Below are 15080 nucleotides of genomic sequence, written 5' to 3' on the forward strand. Positions count from 1 at the left end.
TCATAGATAGAATAAGAAAAATGGGTTTTGGTTAATAATGTTGAACTTTGGTAAAATGCTTAGACTTGGAAAGTATGGTCTGGGCAAGATGGCATGTTGGTTGGCCTGTGGATGTGTTCCAGGTAAGAATGTTGGCTTTATCGAATATTGGTTATCTCCGTGTGTGGGATGTTGGCGGTCTTGCCCAGACCGTGTTAAGGATCGGTTTGTGGAGCGACCACCCATGAAAAACATACAACCAAAAGCTTAGTATGGGACGGGCCTAGCCGAGTAATTTGCTACCCTCTTAGCATTGTGGAGGTCATTTGGTGGTATGGGAATGGAAGGGTGTACCTCCTAGAACAGTAAGACACCAGAGGGTGTTTCTGGGTTGGAGGGTGTACTCCACTTGTGTACGGCGGTGAAACCTCAACGGGTCGTAACGTGCTAAGAGAGGCATTGGAAAGCCTTTGTAGTGAAATCTTGGCTGCACACCTTGAAAGTGTGTAAGTGTTTGATCGATACAGGCAAGAAGGAGGACACATCTTGTGTGTAAAGTGTACGACCTATGCAGAGTAAAAACTGATATATCAGTCGTGCTCACAGTTATGAGCTGTATGAACTCCTCACACGATTAGTTGGGTCGGTTTTGAGTTGGATTGGTGGATCACAGTGGTGGGAATTGTGATTCAAGTTAGCTTTGTCTATAGGTGGTTAAAACCTTGGTTATGGAGCAAGGTGGTCGGGACCTTGGCTCATGTCTTAAAGAATCATTTACATAGAAATAGATTGTTTTTATCACTGTTTTTATTACTAAAATGGTATTTATGCAAACAAACCCTTGAGTTAATCATATCTTGACTTTTGTCCCACATGTCATATTTTTTCCACATTTGCTGAGTATTCTATATACCCATGCTTGCTCTCTCCCCCATAATCTTGTTGATTCTCAGAAGGCAAAGACTTCAAGGGCTTCCCAGAAGATGGAGCATTTTTCTAGGCAGATGACTCTTCAGTCGTTTGCCTGTGGAGTTGGACTCCGTGCTAAGTTTATTTTCCACTGCTTTGTAATCTTCTTTGGGACCCTTGGTTCATTGATGTAATACAATAACATTATAATAACAGATATTGTGTCTGCTACTCACTTATGAGGTTATTTTGTGTATGTAACTTGATCCTGGCATACATATAGTTTATATTCGGATTGGTCTTAAAATCGGGTGTGACAGAAGTGGTGTCAAAGCCATATCGACCGTAGGACGCAAGGCTAGATAGAAATAGTCACATATTAAGGATTTACTTTATTAAAATTACGTTTGCAAAAAATTTTGTTTACCGTTGTGCTTTATTTTGATAAAAAAATTATTTTACTGATACTCTCCTATTTTCAACTTGTAGATGGCTCGCACTAGGCAGACTGCTTGCAAGGTCACCAGCGGTTACGTTCCTCACCGTGCCACGGCCACCTTCACGCCTATCGCTTTTGCTGGACCCAGTCGTGTGGTCACTATTCACCAGCATGATGAGAACAAGCTGTACTACTCTGAGGGATTGGATGCAGGAAAGGCACCAATGATGCTGGTGGAGATGCTACAACGTCTGGGGTACACCAAGGCACCGGTCTACCATGGTCTTTGTTAGCCTCGTCTAGGACGTGAGGAGTGGACTGTTGAGGTGTGCATCTACGGTTCTCCAGAAGGCAACAACGGCTATGAGATCCAAGGAATCCACAATGCAATGACAGCCCGGGCAAGATTCAAAGCAGGGATCCAAGATGCAGTGAGGCAGGCACTGACTTGTGTCTATGAGCACCATAGGAGTACCTTGAGGGGGACTTCCTACGACTACTTTCCCCATCGAGAGTGTGGAAGCAGGGACATCAAGGTGAAGTCAAGCACGCACGAGGAGAGTGGTTCGTGAGCAGGTACTGCTGGCTATGACAAGGCCCCGGAACCCGAGGTCATCGGGCGGCTCGAGGCGGCTGTTGAGGTAGAGCGGGCCGATCTCGAGAAAGAGCGCGCCGCCCTAGTCGACGAAAGGGGCTGGCTGGAAGAGGTCCGCAAGTTGCTAGAGACCCGCATGGCCTCGGCTCGCTCGGTCTATGAGAAGTCCATGCGTGAGGTGGCCGTGGAGCAGGAGGCACTGGAGGAGGCCCACGATGAGGCCGTCGCCGCACAGGAGAAAGCCAACCACTTAGAGTGGCTCGCGGCGGAGCGCGACCAAGCGTCGAGGAGGTGCGCCGCAGAGCTGCTCACTCGTGAGGATCAACTTGCCTGGCATGAGCGGCAGGTTGCTTCACGGGAGGAGGCGGCCAGCAAGAGGGAGGAAACCGTGCGGTTTGCACAGGCGGACCTCTGCCGCCAGAACGACGATCTTGAGCGCGGCTGCGCCGACGTCCTGCGCCGGGAGGAGCAGGTCATGCTGCGTGAGACGGATGCCAACTTGGCGTCACCAGTGCTGGCCGCTTAGGAGGAGCAGGTCGCACGGCGCGAGGCGAGTGCCGATTCAGCGTCGTCAGCACTCGCCGCCCGGGAGGAGCGTGTCACCAGCCAGGAGGCCGACCTAGCCGCCCGAGAGCAAGCCATCAAGGCCCGGGCCGAGCAACTGGAGCAGTCCCGGATCGAGGGGGCCGCCCAACGCCGGGAGATACCGACCGTGAGGGACATCCCTACCAGCGTCGCCAACGGCAGCAGTCTCGAGGCTCGGTTGAAGAACGCTGAGGAGGAGCTTGATGTCGTCCTCTCAAAGCGGACGAATGTGAAGCTGATGATGCAGGATATCCTTTGGTAGGCGTGGGACACCGTGGAGGCAGCCGTGCTTGGGTGTGTGTTTGTGGGATGCTAGTCGCTGGAAACGAAGACGATAGGCCACATCGCCCTCGGGTTCGCAGAGATCGCCCGGCGCCTCGAGGCCCTTCCTACAGCTGTCTAGGAGATGGCGACTTGGGAGGGGCATGCGCTGGCCTAAGGTATGGCCGAGCACGTTCTCGCCTGCTACCGTAGCCGAGACCCCACCTTCCCGCTGGAGCTAGCTCGGCAGGGTGTGGTTAAGGCAGAGGAAGCCACCGCCCGGGCAGCCGTCCGCGACGTCGCCACCGAGGTGGCGGAATTTTTTGTGCGGGAGTCAGGCCCGACCAGTGACAGCAGTAGCGAAGCGTGCCCTCCTCCTTAGCCTGTAAAAAGTTAGAGTTTTTGTTGTTTGAATGTTGTAAATATGGGAGTGATTCCCTCCTGAATGGTTCTTTTTAATGTAATAGAAGCCACCCTTGGAATAGAACTCCGATCTGTGCTTGTTCTTTATGTTGTTTGTTTTTCCTTGATGTCCCGAGAGGCACTGGCCGGGCCGAGCCCGGCAGTCTTCCCCCGAGAAGTTAGGTTGCCCCGGCCACTCATGTTCGAGCAGCGGGATCACCCGAGCGTCCAGCCCCCAAGCCCTTGCGAGTGCGCGGATGCTGAGTCAAAGAGACATAGACACAAACTTCTTTGCTTGGGAGACAAATCCATCTGGCACGGTACACGCCACGACTAGTGAACACTTTTCTCCCTGCGACCTCTCAAACAAATAGACCGGAGACGCGTGCGGGCGGAAATGCAACCAAGAGTCCCCACGGTTTGGTGGTGTTCAGGGTAGAACTGACCAGGCCGAGCACTGACAGCACACCCCTGGGGTCTAGGCGGTCCCGACCACTCATGTTCGAGCGGTAGGATTACCCAAGAACCCCAGAGGCTCGGTAGTGCTCGGGGTACTGCCAAGTCGACCGGGCACCACAGCCACCATAAATGACCTAGATCAGCCATCGCCGCCTATACGGTACACCGACTACTATTTGTTTTTGTCGTTCCAGAAAAGTGAGCACGAGGGCAAGGTTTTGCGCGCGAGAAGAGTATCTCGCCGAACAGATTAGCATGCGAAGGTCCCGAGGGTAACTCGGGAACAACAGTTTATTGCATATGTATGAAAGGAAATTCACATGACTTTAGTAACTCACCGAGCACGTGTCATCCTTCCAGCCGGCCAAGCCAGGAAGGAGTAGGTGTCTTGAGCTCGGGACACCCGGGAACGTGGGTTCCCTCGTGCAGAGCGCCTAAGCTCCCAGGACATTCTTTTAGCACCCGAGCACTGGAAACCCGGTGACGGAACCAGGGGCTAGGCGGTCCCGACCACTCATGTCCGAGCGGTAGGATTACCCGAGGACCCCAAAGGCTCGAGCAGCGCCCTGGGCACTGAGGCCCTTGTGGTCGGGCTGCTTGGGTCTCGAGCATTTTATCTGTAAGATTGGAAAATAGGCAAAGGTTCTTTGCTTGGTGCGCTCTGTTAGTGCGGTACTCATTATAGTCTGCTCTCGTTTTTGACCTGAGACCTCTCGAATACTCGGATCGGCGAAGTGTACAGACAGAGGCATGATCAAGAGGTCCAATGGTTCGGTGGTGCCCGGGGTAGGACTGACCAGGCCGAGCACCGATAGCCCGCCCCTGGGGTCTAGGCGGTCCCGACCACTCATGTTCAAGCGGTAGGATTACCCGAGAACCCCAGAGGCTCGGTAGTGCTCGAGGTACTGCCATGCAGCCGGGCACCACAGCCTACCACGACAGACTTATGTCAGCAGTCACTGCCTGTGCGCATACCGACCGGGATCCCTTTTTATTAGCGGGAAAAATGAGAGAGCGTGTTTTTCTCGCACAAATCAAGCATCTCACCAAGCAGATTAAACATATGGATTCCAGAGGAAAAACTCAGAAAGTATATTGATGATTTATACAGAAGTGCTAACTTACATGGTTCGTGGCAACCCCCGGCCAAATTGGGCAGGGGAAGGCTCCTGTCCTGGTTGGCCCGAGCACAATCACGCCCACCTATGGATAAAACTTGTGCAGATACTCGATGTTCCACGCGTTTGGGAGAGGCTGCCCATCCTCTGTGGCCAGCCGAAACGAGCCTTACCGTGGGGCACCGGTCACGATGAAGGGGTCTTCCCACATGGGGGAAAGTTTATTCTTTCCTTCGTGCGTCTAGGCATGTCAGAGAACTAGATCCCCAACCTAGAGTGACCGGGCACGGACATGACGCTGATGGTAGTGCCGCAGGCTCTGCTGATATCTGGCGGCTCGGACGGCGGCTCGTCGTCGACGCTCCTCCAAGTGATCGACGTCGTCGCGTCTTCGATGTTCCTGTTCGCCTTCTGAGTAAGCATTCACCTGAGGGGAGCCGAGCATGAGTTTAGAGGGGAGGACTGCCTCGGCGCTGTAGACGAGGAAGAACGGCGTCTCCCCTATGGCCCAGCTTGGCGTGGTTCGGTTGGCCCATAACACAGTAGGTAGCTCGTCGATCCACCCTTTCCCATGCTTTGCCAGCACATCGTAGGTCCGGGTTTTGAGCCCTTCAGTATCTTGGCATTTGCACGCTTGGCTTGCCCATTGCTCCGAGGGTGAGCGACAGAGGCGAAGCAAAGCTTGATCCCGAGGTCCTCGCAGTATTCCCCGAACATGGCACTTGTGAACTGAGTGCCGTTGTCGGTGATGATCCTATTTGGGACGCCGAAGCGGCTTGTGATACCGCGGATGAATTGAATTGCCGTGTTCTTGGTAACCTTAACAACTGGGACCGCCTCCAGCCACTTGGTGAATTTGTCGATGGCGATGTAGAGTTACTCATAGCCTCCGATTGCTCGGGGGAATGGACCCAAGATGTCCCGCCCCTAGACCGCGAAGGGCCAAGATAGGGGGATGTTATGAAGAGCCTGAGCTGGCTGGTGAATCTGCTTTGCGTGGAACTGGCACGTCCTGCAGCGCCGAACCAACTCGGAAGCGTCCTGGACGACTGTAGGCCAGTAGAAGCCTTGCCGAAAGGCCTTCCCGACCAGCGTGCGGAATGATGCATGGCCACCGCACTCACTGTCACACCCGGTTTTAACGGCCAAAACCAAGTACGGCTTATGTGTGCCCAGGAAGTTTAACACACATAAGGACGTCATAGGTGAAGTAACAAAAGCAATACTTTATTTATTTAAACGTTCACCTCTTACAATAAAAGACTTTACCTAAGCAAAACTCAAAATTTAACCTAAACGACATCATCTAAACGATGACAGCGAAACGAAAGCATTGGCGACCAAAACTCCTCAGGCACCGACTGGAAGATACGTTTCTTAGAACACCAGGTCGTCATCTTGGAAATCCTCAAAGTCTTCCACTGAGCAGCATATGTTTTTGGTAGGAGAAAGCAAGGGTGAGCATATAATGTACTCAGCAAGTGTGGGAAAATAATGACATGCAGGCTTATATCAAGAGTAGGCTGACACAAGGTATTATTTGCGTAAATGCGAGTAATGAAAACACATTTGGACTCAAAAGCATTAGACCTAAATTAAATGAATGTAACCCAACAATCCATCAACTAGCATACAAGGCTCCCCACCCTGCATACCACAACTGTCTTGTGCTCCCCGCACTAAGACCAAGACCACAACATCTAGTACTCCCTGTACCAGAATCAAAACCAAACCACCATCTAATCATGTGAGGATCCAAGTCTCTCATATCCGTGAGCACGGCTGTTATAACAGTTTTACACTCTGCAGAGGTTGTCCAACTTTACCCACGAGTCAGTAAATTCCATGTTGCCATGTTTGCAAGACACTTAACACACGCCAGTGGTGTGCCACCAAGAATCACTGTATGACACTTTCCACTAACCAGAGACTAATCCAGTGCATGTCTGCCCAGTAGGTTTCACCGCCAGGCTTTACGCAAGCAACAGCTCCTACCCAGAAGCCCCCTTTTGTGCTGACCCAACGCACACTGGACAGACTCTAATCAGTATGTCACACTTTACCCATATCAGCCTCGTGGTTAGTACGTTACTTCTTGGGTTGTCGCTCCACGAACCGGTCCTTACTTAGGTTACTTGAGCAAACACTAATCCAACATCATAACCATGACAACCATCACCAACATCCCTATGCTCAAGACCTAAGGTTCCATGTTGCTAAAACATTATCATATTAACCATCATTACTGCATATGTTCATTAGTCAAAATTATGACACTTCCCAATATCCCAAAAGCAAGGCTAAGCAATCTACCCATAAAAGACTACTAACCATAAACCATCTAGGTTCCAAGGGATAATAAGGGAATATCTAGGAAAAACCCTAACCTAGGTGATTACCCATCATATTGACAGACATTGCATGCAGTTTTGTAAAACAAAACATTTAAAAATATAGGTTCAATATGATCAAGGACACTTGCCTTCTCCTTGCTGCTGCTCAGTGTATTCTTGCTCCTGGTCTTGATGTTCTTCAAATTGATCCGGGACGTTATCGGCTAATCGCACAATTACCGGCAAATAAGCAAACAAAATACACTAAGAACAGAGCATAAAGCAAAATAACAACGGGATAAAAACTTGATAAAAAGAAAGAGCACTGAAAAACGAATCCATCGACGCAAGAATCGCTTAAATTGGAGTTACGATGGAAAAGTTAGGGCTAAAACAAGTCTAGGGTTAAATCTGGAAAAAGAAAAGGACTTAAATTGAATTATCAGAAAGTCCAGGGACCTTTTTGTAACAAACAGAAGGACCAAAATGTAATTATGAAAAAGTATAAGGACCTAACTGTAAAAAGATAGGGCTCTTTTTGTTATTTCAAAAAAGTTCAGGGGCTAAAATGCAAAATTTCCAATTAAAGGATTTATCAGGAATTATTTTTAGATTGAAAAACCTCTTTTATGACGTGGCTGCTGACTGGTTGGACACATAGGCAAGAGGGCTGAGATGGCAGCTGAGGTGGCAGGGTGACGTGGCAAAACAACTGACTGGGTTTAAGTGTAAACACGTGGCGCTACGCTATTGGTTGCTGAAGGGGTACGTTCGGATCTAATCTTGGCCGCACAAAACAGATCTGACGACTCAGATGAGATCGGGTGGCCGGAGGGGAAGAACAGGGCGGCGCCGAGGGGTTCACGGCGGCGCACGGCCGGATAACTCGCCGGAATCAGCTAGGGCTCGCCGGCAGCGACGACGAGCAGCGGAAAAGCATCAGGGGGACGAGGGCATCCCGTTTGACGGCTTACCGAGGGTAGTTCGTCTCTAGGGAAGCTTGGCGTCGACGAGGGGCGGCGGGAGGCTCGGGTCTTCGTCGGGGATGGTGCTCCGGCGGCGCAGGGGTCAAGGCGGCGGCGCGGAGAGCTTCGGTGGTTGGCCGCGGCTCCGCTAGGCTGCTCGGGTGAAGCTCAGCAGCGCTAGGATTGCTCGGCGGCGGGCTCAATCCGAAGGGCGGAGACAATGGCGTCGGTGGGGTTCGGGATCGGCGATTTTGGCTCGGGATTGGGCGGGTTTGGGATGAGATGAGATCGGGGAGGGGGCGGGCATATATATAGGCGGCTCGGAGGTCACGGAGCACCGCAGGACTCTAAGGCGGCGTTGGTTTCTCGCTCGGATTCGGCGGGGCGGCGGAGTCCTTCTCGGAGACGATAGATCTGACCGGCGGGTCCCACCTGGCGGTGGCACAGGTGAAGACGGAGTCTGCGCAGGCGTCTTCGGCTGGCGCGCGGGTGCACAGCGCTGGGCTGGCTCGGGCACGTGACGCGGGATGCTGGGCCGGAGCAGGGGCGCAGCCCAGGCGGGAAGGAAGGCTGGGCAGCTGGGCCGGGGCTGAGGTGTTGGGCCGAAAATGCAAGAGACAGCCCGAGAGAGGTTTTAACCCTTTTTCTTTTCTTGAGAATTCAAATCCAAACTTAAAATTCAAAAACTAGGCAAAAATATCTTCAAATTAATTCACCAAAATTCCAAATAAAATACTATTTGCCTAATTCAGCATGAATGCAAAATATTCACTTATATCCTATGTCATTTTCTTTTTCTTTCATATAAAATAGGGTTTTCTCTCTTTTAAAATAAAATATTTAAATTCATTTGAACTTTAACAAATATTAAGAAAAATTTGGAATTAGAAAAATTTAGGGTGTTACACTCGCCCTCGTGGATCTCAGTGAGGAGCTCACTATCTTCTGCCCGAGTGATGCATTTCAGGAGGACACTGTTCGTGCCGCGTCGGTAGAGATCCCCATCTACAATGGCATAGCGTTTGGACTGCCGTGCAATCCTCTCTGCAGAGGCATCATCCCTGGGAAGGATGTTTTCTTTCAAGTACCCTTGGATCTTGTCGATCCACGAGGCCTCTTGAGAACTATCGGCAAGCGCAGCGCACTCACCGAGCGGCGGCACCCTGACGGGACCTCCCACTGAGGGTGCGGCCGGGGTTCCCCCAACTAGGCTCGAGGGTTCCCCTTCATCCTGGTCGGCAGGCAGGACGGATGGTCGTGTGAGCCTTTCTTCAAAGGTTCCGGCTGGGACGAGCGCTCGGGCAGAGGCCAGACGGGAGAGGTCATCGGTCAGAGCGTTGTCGCGGCAAGGTATGTGCTGCAGCTTCAAGACGTCGAAGTGCCGCTCCAGCCTCCTGACTTCCGCCACGTATGCTGCCATCTGCGAGTCTGCGCACTGGTATTCCTTGGATACTTGGTTGACCACCAGCTGGGAGTCACCCTTGACAAGCAGCCGCCGGATCCCGAGACCCACCGCTGCTCGGAGGCCAGTGATGAGGCCCTCATATTCTGCCATGTTGTTGGTCGCTCGAAAATGCAGTTGCACGACATACTGGAGTACTTCACCCATTGGGGAGGTGAGCACCACTCCAGCCCCCGCGCCTTTCAGCGTGAGGGAGCCATCAAAGTGCATAACCCAATACCCGGGCCCGTCTTGTCCGGGGTATGCGGACAACTCTTCATCGTTGATCTCGAGGACCGGCGTCCACTCCGCCACGAAGTCAGACAGGGCCTGGCTTTTGATCGCTTGGCGGCTGACGAAGTGCAGATCGAATTCTGCGAGCTCGACCGCCCACTTGATGATACACCCGGTGCCTTCTCAGTTCCGCAGGATCGGTCCCAGTGGGTATGTGGTTACCACCGAGACCTTGTGCACTTGGAAGTAGTGACGTAGCTTCCTGGAATCGATTAGCACTGCATAAAGCATCTTTTGGGCTTAGTGGTATATTATCTTGGCGTCTTAGAGGACTTCACTGAAAAAGTATAACGGTCACTGTATCCGGCGGGCCCGGACTACGGCCTCGCCCGAGGACTTGTCACAGCTCCCAAGCTCGGCGCAGTGGTCGGGGTCGGCCGAGGTCTTGAGCTCGACTCCCTAGTCGGGAGGGGCCAAGGTCTCGGGCTCGACTCCCTGGTCGGGAGGTGCCGAGGTCTCGGGCTTAACTCCCTGGTCGGGAGGGGCCTCGAGACCTGGAGGCTGCTCGGGGGCGACCGGGAGCTCGGACCCAGCACCTTGCCCCAAGCACTCGTCACGCTCCACCACCAGTACCATGCTCACGACCTAAGGAGTGGCCAAGACGTAGAGCAATAAAGGTTCGCCCTCGGAGGGGGCTACCAGTACGGGCGGGGAGGTGAGATACTTCTTCAAGTCTTGGAAGGCCTGCTTAGCCTCCGGTGTCCAGTCGAAATGACCGGTCTTCTTCAGCAGTTTGAAGAGTGGGAGCCTTCGCTCCCTGAGCTTGGAGATGAAGCGTCCCAGGGCCGCCATGCACCCAGCGAGGCGTTGGACCTCTTTGAGCTGAGCCGGGGGACGCATCTGCTCGATGGCCCGGATCTTCTCGGGGTTGGCCTCGATTCCCCGGCTGGAAACCAAGAACCCGAGGAGCTTACCCGCGGGTACCCCGAAGACGCACTTCTCGGGGTTGAGCTTCGGGCAGGTGGTGCGGAGACTATTGAAGGTCTCGGCCAAATCTTCCAGTAGGGTGGCCCGATCTCGGGACTTGACCACGAGGTCGTTGACATAAGCTTCGACGTTGCAACCAACCCGCGTATCAAGGGTAATGTGCATGACCCGCTGGAATGAAGATCCAGCGTTGCGCAAACCAAAAGGTATTGACACATAGCAATAAATTCCCACTGAACCAAAAGGTTTTTTCTTCGTCCTGCTTGGCCATACGAATTTGGTGATAACCCGAATTTGCATTAAAAAATATAAAAGATCGCACCCCGCGATAGAATCGACTATCTAATCTATACGGGGTAAAAGAAAAGAATCTTTTGGACATTACCGACTAGCATCTAACTCTCTGCGTCTCTCTTTCAATAAATGTGCTAATCACCTAATTAACATACCACATTAACACATTACACTAACAACTCAAATAGCAAGCCGATTTGTAACGAGACCAACTAATCACCCGAATCAGCTAATAAATGCAAGGATACTTCTTTTATTTGACTAATTATCCACTAGATCAACAAACCGAATTAATTAATCATAATGTTTAAAATTCCGGCTGGCCAAGTACTAAAAACATAAACATGCCTAAACTGTTTGGAAATGTCAATTTTAGTCATGAACAGTCACCTATAAAAAGCAACCAGTTCAATTATTGTGGGACTGCGTGACCGCTCGGTGGGCGCCGGATGTCGACGTTGCTGCACCAGGCCCAAATTATTGTTGTGTGTCACTGGACACTGGGTACCTTGAGCTCAGGGGAGGGACCCACATTTCACTGCAGCAAAAAGCTAGGCCACTTGGCCATGCTCTGCTCTTCACAGAAAAGCTGAAAACTACATAAGAATGCAGTGTAGCAAGAGTGACCAATGTGAAATTTTGCCAAAAAAAAAAATGCACCACGAGAAGGAAATTTTATTTGGATTCGAGGCAATCGACATGCTGGTCGATCATGCTGGACATCACTGTGATTAGACCGAACCCAACGGGTTCCCGTCCCGGGCCGCATTCCCTTCGCGATGGGAAAACGCCCGAGACGGGAACGGGCGAGCACGCCCAATCGATTCCCCTCCCGGCGCGGCGTGGGACGGGAAAGGAGAGAGGTTCCCTCGGCCGTGGGAACCTCTCTCCGTTCCCTTCGCGCAGACAGAGAGCGGCCAGCGGTCCGGCAGTTGGCGTCGCGCGCTGGTGCGGAAGCCGTCCAGGAGAGGCGAAGCGGAGGCGGCACGAGCCGGGAGGACGGAGGCGCAAGGGTCGGCGGGCCGGCGACTCGGGCGACGGGGGCAGGTCGACCGCGCGGGGACGGGAGCGGCGACGTCGGCGGAGGCGGCCAGGCGGCGCAGCGTCGAATCGACGGCAGGTACGCCCACAATAGCTTGGCCGTATATGACTGGTAGATCCGGGGAAGGGTAGGGGGGTCGGAAGGGTCGGGAGGGTCGTCGGTCCTTGCGCGGCGGGGGAAGGAGGAAGGGGGGGGGGGGGAGGCGGCGCCTTCGGCACATGGAGCGATGGTTGGACAGGGGGGAACGGCGGTGGTGGGCGATTGCTTCGTTGACGGACAAGGGGGTAGCTCGGACGGGGTGGGTGATGGAGGCATCACAGGGGGTGCTTAGGCCCTGTGCTGCGCACATTGGCGGCGATGGCGGTGGGAGGGCGGATTACTTCCGTACTGGGGTGGGGGGAACTTATGATGCCGACGGTGAAGGGGAGTCATCGGCCTGATGGGATTGTCGTGGTGAACTATGTAGATGGACGCGGCGGCGATGGCGAAGCTTGTGTCGTTGATGCAAGACCAAATCCAGGATGCGGCTGACGCGTTGACGAAGGTAGCATCCGACAACATGAGCCCCGAGAGCACACCAGCGTCTATCGATCTAAACATGGCACTTTTGCAAGTCGATGCAATTGCCGCCGATTTGGGTCAGCTAGTCTTCCAGGTGGAGGATGCCATGCGCCGGTGTTCTCTGTCCGTGCGTACCGAGGAGGAGGACAGGAGTAGCGTTGGGGAGGAAGGAGAGGCATGGGCTGCCTTGAACCTCGCCGGCGCTGACTCGGACCAATCTGAAGGGAGCTCCGATGAGGTGCTATGCTCCAGTAGTGAAGATTGCGGTTCGGTTGAGTCCGATAGGTCCTGACGGCTGCAATCTGGCTGCCGGTTAGGATAGATAGGTGTCTTTCGTTGTCGTGGTGTTCTGCGATGAGCGTCTGGTGCCAGAACTTTGGTTGGTAGCCCTACAAAGCTTGTTTGATGCCGGCTTAACCTGTGTGATGAACTGAACCGCTATCAGCATTATTGTCCCCACTGTGTAATGTATCAGTATTGCAATAATAATGTTCTTCGCATGTTAATTTCTTCTACTGGTCCATGGATACTACATCACTTTGTTTCTGAGGACATCCCCTCTATGTGTGTGTTATGTTTCATGAAGAACAAATAATAGCCGACTGCATGTAGCCTTTAGTGGCTATAGTGTGGTATTTTTGTAGCTTGGTCATGCAGGTCATGCAGGTGTGCAACCCTGATTAGGTACATTGTCTAGATGCATCGGTTAGAGTTGTAGTATTGCAATAATAATGTTCTTCGCATGTTAATTTCTTCTACTGGTCCGTGGATAGTACATCACTTTGTTTTTGAGGACATGCCCTCTATGTTTGTGTTATGTTTCATGAAGAACAAACAATAGCCGACTGCAGGTAGCCTTTAGTGGCTATAGTGTGGTATTTTTGTAGCTTGGTCATGCAGGTCATGCAGGTGTGCAACCTTGATTAGGTACATTTGCTAGATGCATCGGTTAAAGATGTTATAATCTGGTAATATGCCATAGGTGTTTCAGTAATGCAGGTGTCCAACAAAAATTGGCATGATTAGGTAGTAGTGTTCCAGTAATAGGCCATAGGTGTTGGAAAGGTCATGAATTGAGTACATTCTGGTGCTTCAAGTATTGATGTACTATGGTTAATGTTCAGCAATGTTCGGTTTGCTATTTTTGAGTGACAGGGCTACTACCAATGGGGCTGTACTATGCTTAATGTTTAGCAATGTTTAGCAATGTTCTGCTTGTTCATAAATAGCTGCTTGTTGCTGTATGAAGTGTGATCTATATCATAGATACTGAATCTTACCTTATTTCAAGGGGCCGAATGGATCCCTTTTACGAGAGCATCCTGCAGGACAGTTTCGACCGTATGACTTGGGGGGGGGGGTGAAGACATGGGTACCCAGGGGGGGTCAACCGACGTTGCACAAGTGGAGATTTCGCAGTTCTCGCAGCCTGCTGGTCTTGGAGGACAGTCGGAGTTAGGCCAGTTTAGTCTCGGGAGCGAGGAAAAGGGCAGGAAGAAGGTCACCTAGAGGAAGAAGAAGAAGGTGGATGCGAAAACTGATAGGACAAAATGGACAGACGAGGAAGATGAGTTGTTGGTGTCGGCGTGGCTTAACGTGAGCCAAGATCCGGTTGTGGGCACGGATCAGTCAAGGGAGACATATTGGGGCCGTATCGCGAAGTACTTCAACACTTACAAAAAAGAAAGCATGATGCCGAGGACCGAGAAAGCGCTCATAAATCATATGAAGCTCATCACGGATGCAGTCACTAAATTTACGGTGCATTACAGGAAGGTGGAGCAGCTGAACCCGAGTGGCACGAACGAACGTGACAAGGTAACTTTTCATTTCGGTTAAATTGTCCATGCATTTATAGGCAAACATGACTTATATTTACATGCTTCGCAGATGGCTCGAGCGTGCTCCGCATATAAAGCAATCGAGGGCAAACCATTCGCGTGTACACACACTGTTGGGTGCTACTGGCCGAGCACCCAAAGTGGCATGCTCACGAAACGGCAAAGGCGCAGAAGGTCTTGGATCTTGCGGAAGCACAGTGCAGCCAAGCTGCAGGCAACGATGTACCAAATGATGCGGCTTCCAACGCGTCGACGGACCTTCCCCGACCTATTGGCCGTGACCAAGCCAAAGCTTCCCGAGCCCGCAAGTCACCGTCTCAGTCTTCAGTTCCTACTGTGTCCGGAGGAGCATATGAAAGACAATTGCAGGACATCAGTGAAACAAAGAAAGTTATGGTGGAGCTTAAGAAGGAGCAGCTGGAGGTGATGCGGCTCCAAGCCACTGCCCGAATGAATGACCAAGATGAAAGAATTATGAAGGTTGATTTGGACACCGTTTCAGGACCCCTGCGAGAGTATTATAGGAAGCGCCAGGAAGACATAATGACGTGGTGGAAGCTCCTGGAGGACCGAGAGTAGCTCCAGTAGTGAACTAGTCAAGCATTTGTTATTTGGACTGTAATATGGATGGACAT

This window comes from Phragmites australis, chromosome 1, assembly GCF_958298935.1.
Source record: "Phragmites australis chromosome 1, lpPhrAust1.1, whole genome shotgun sequence".
Classification (NCBI taxonomy): domain Eukaryota; kingdom Viridiplantae; phylum Streptophyta; class Magnoliopsida; order Poales; family Poaceae; genus Phragmites; species Phragmites australis.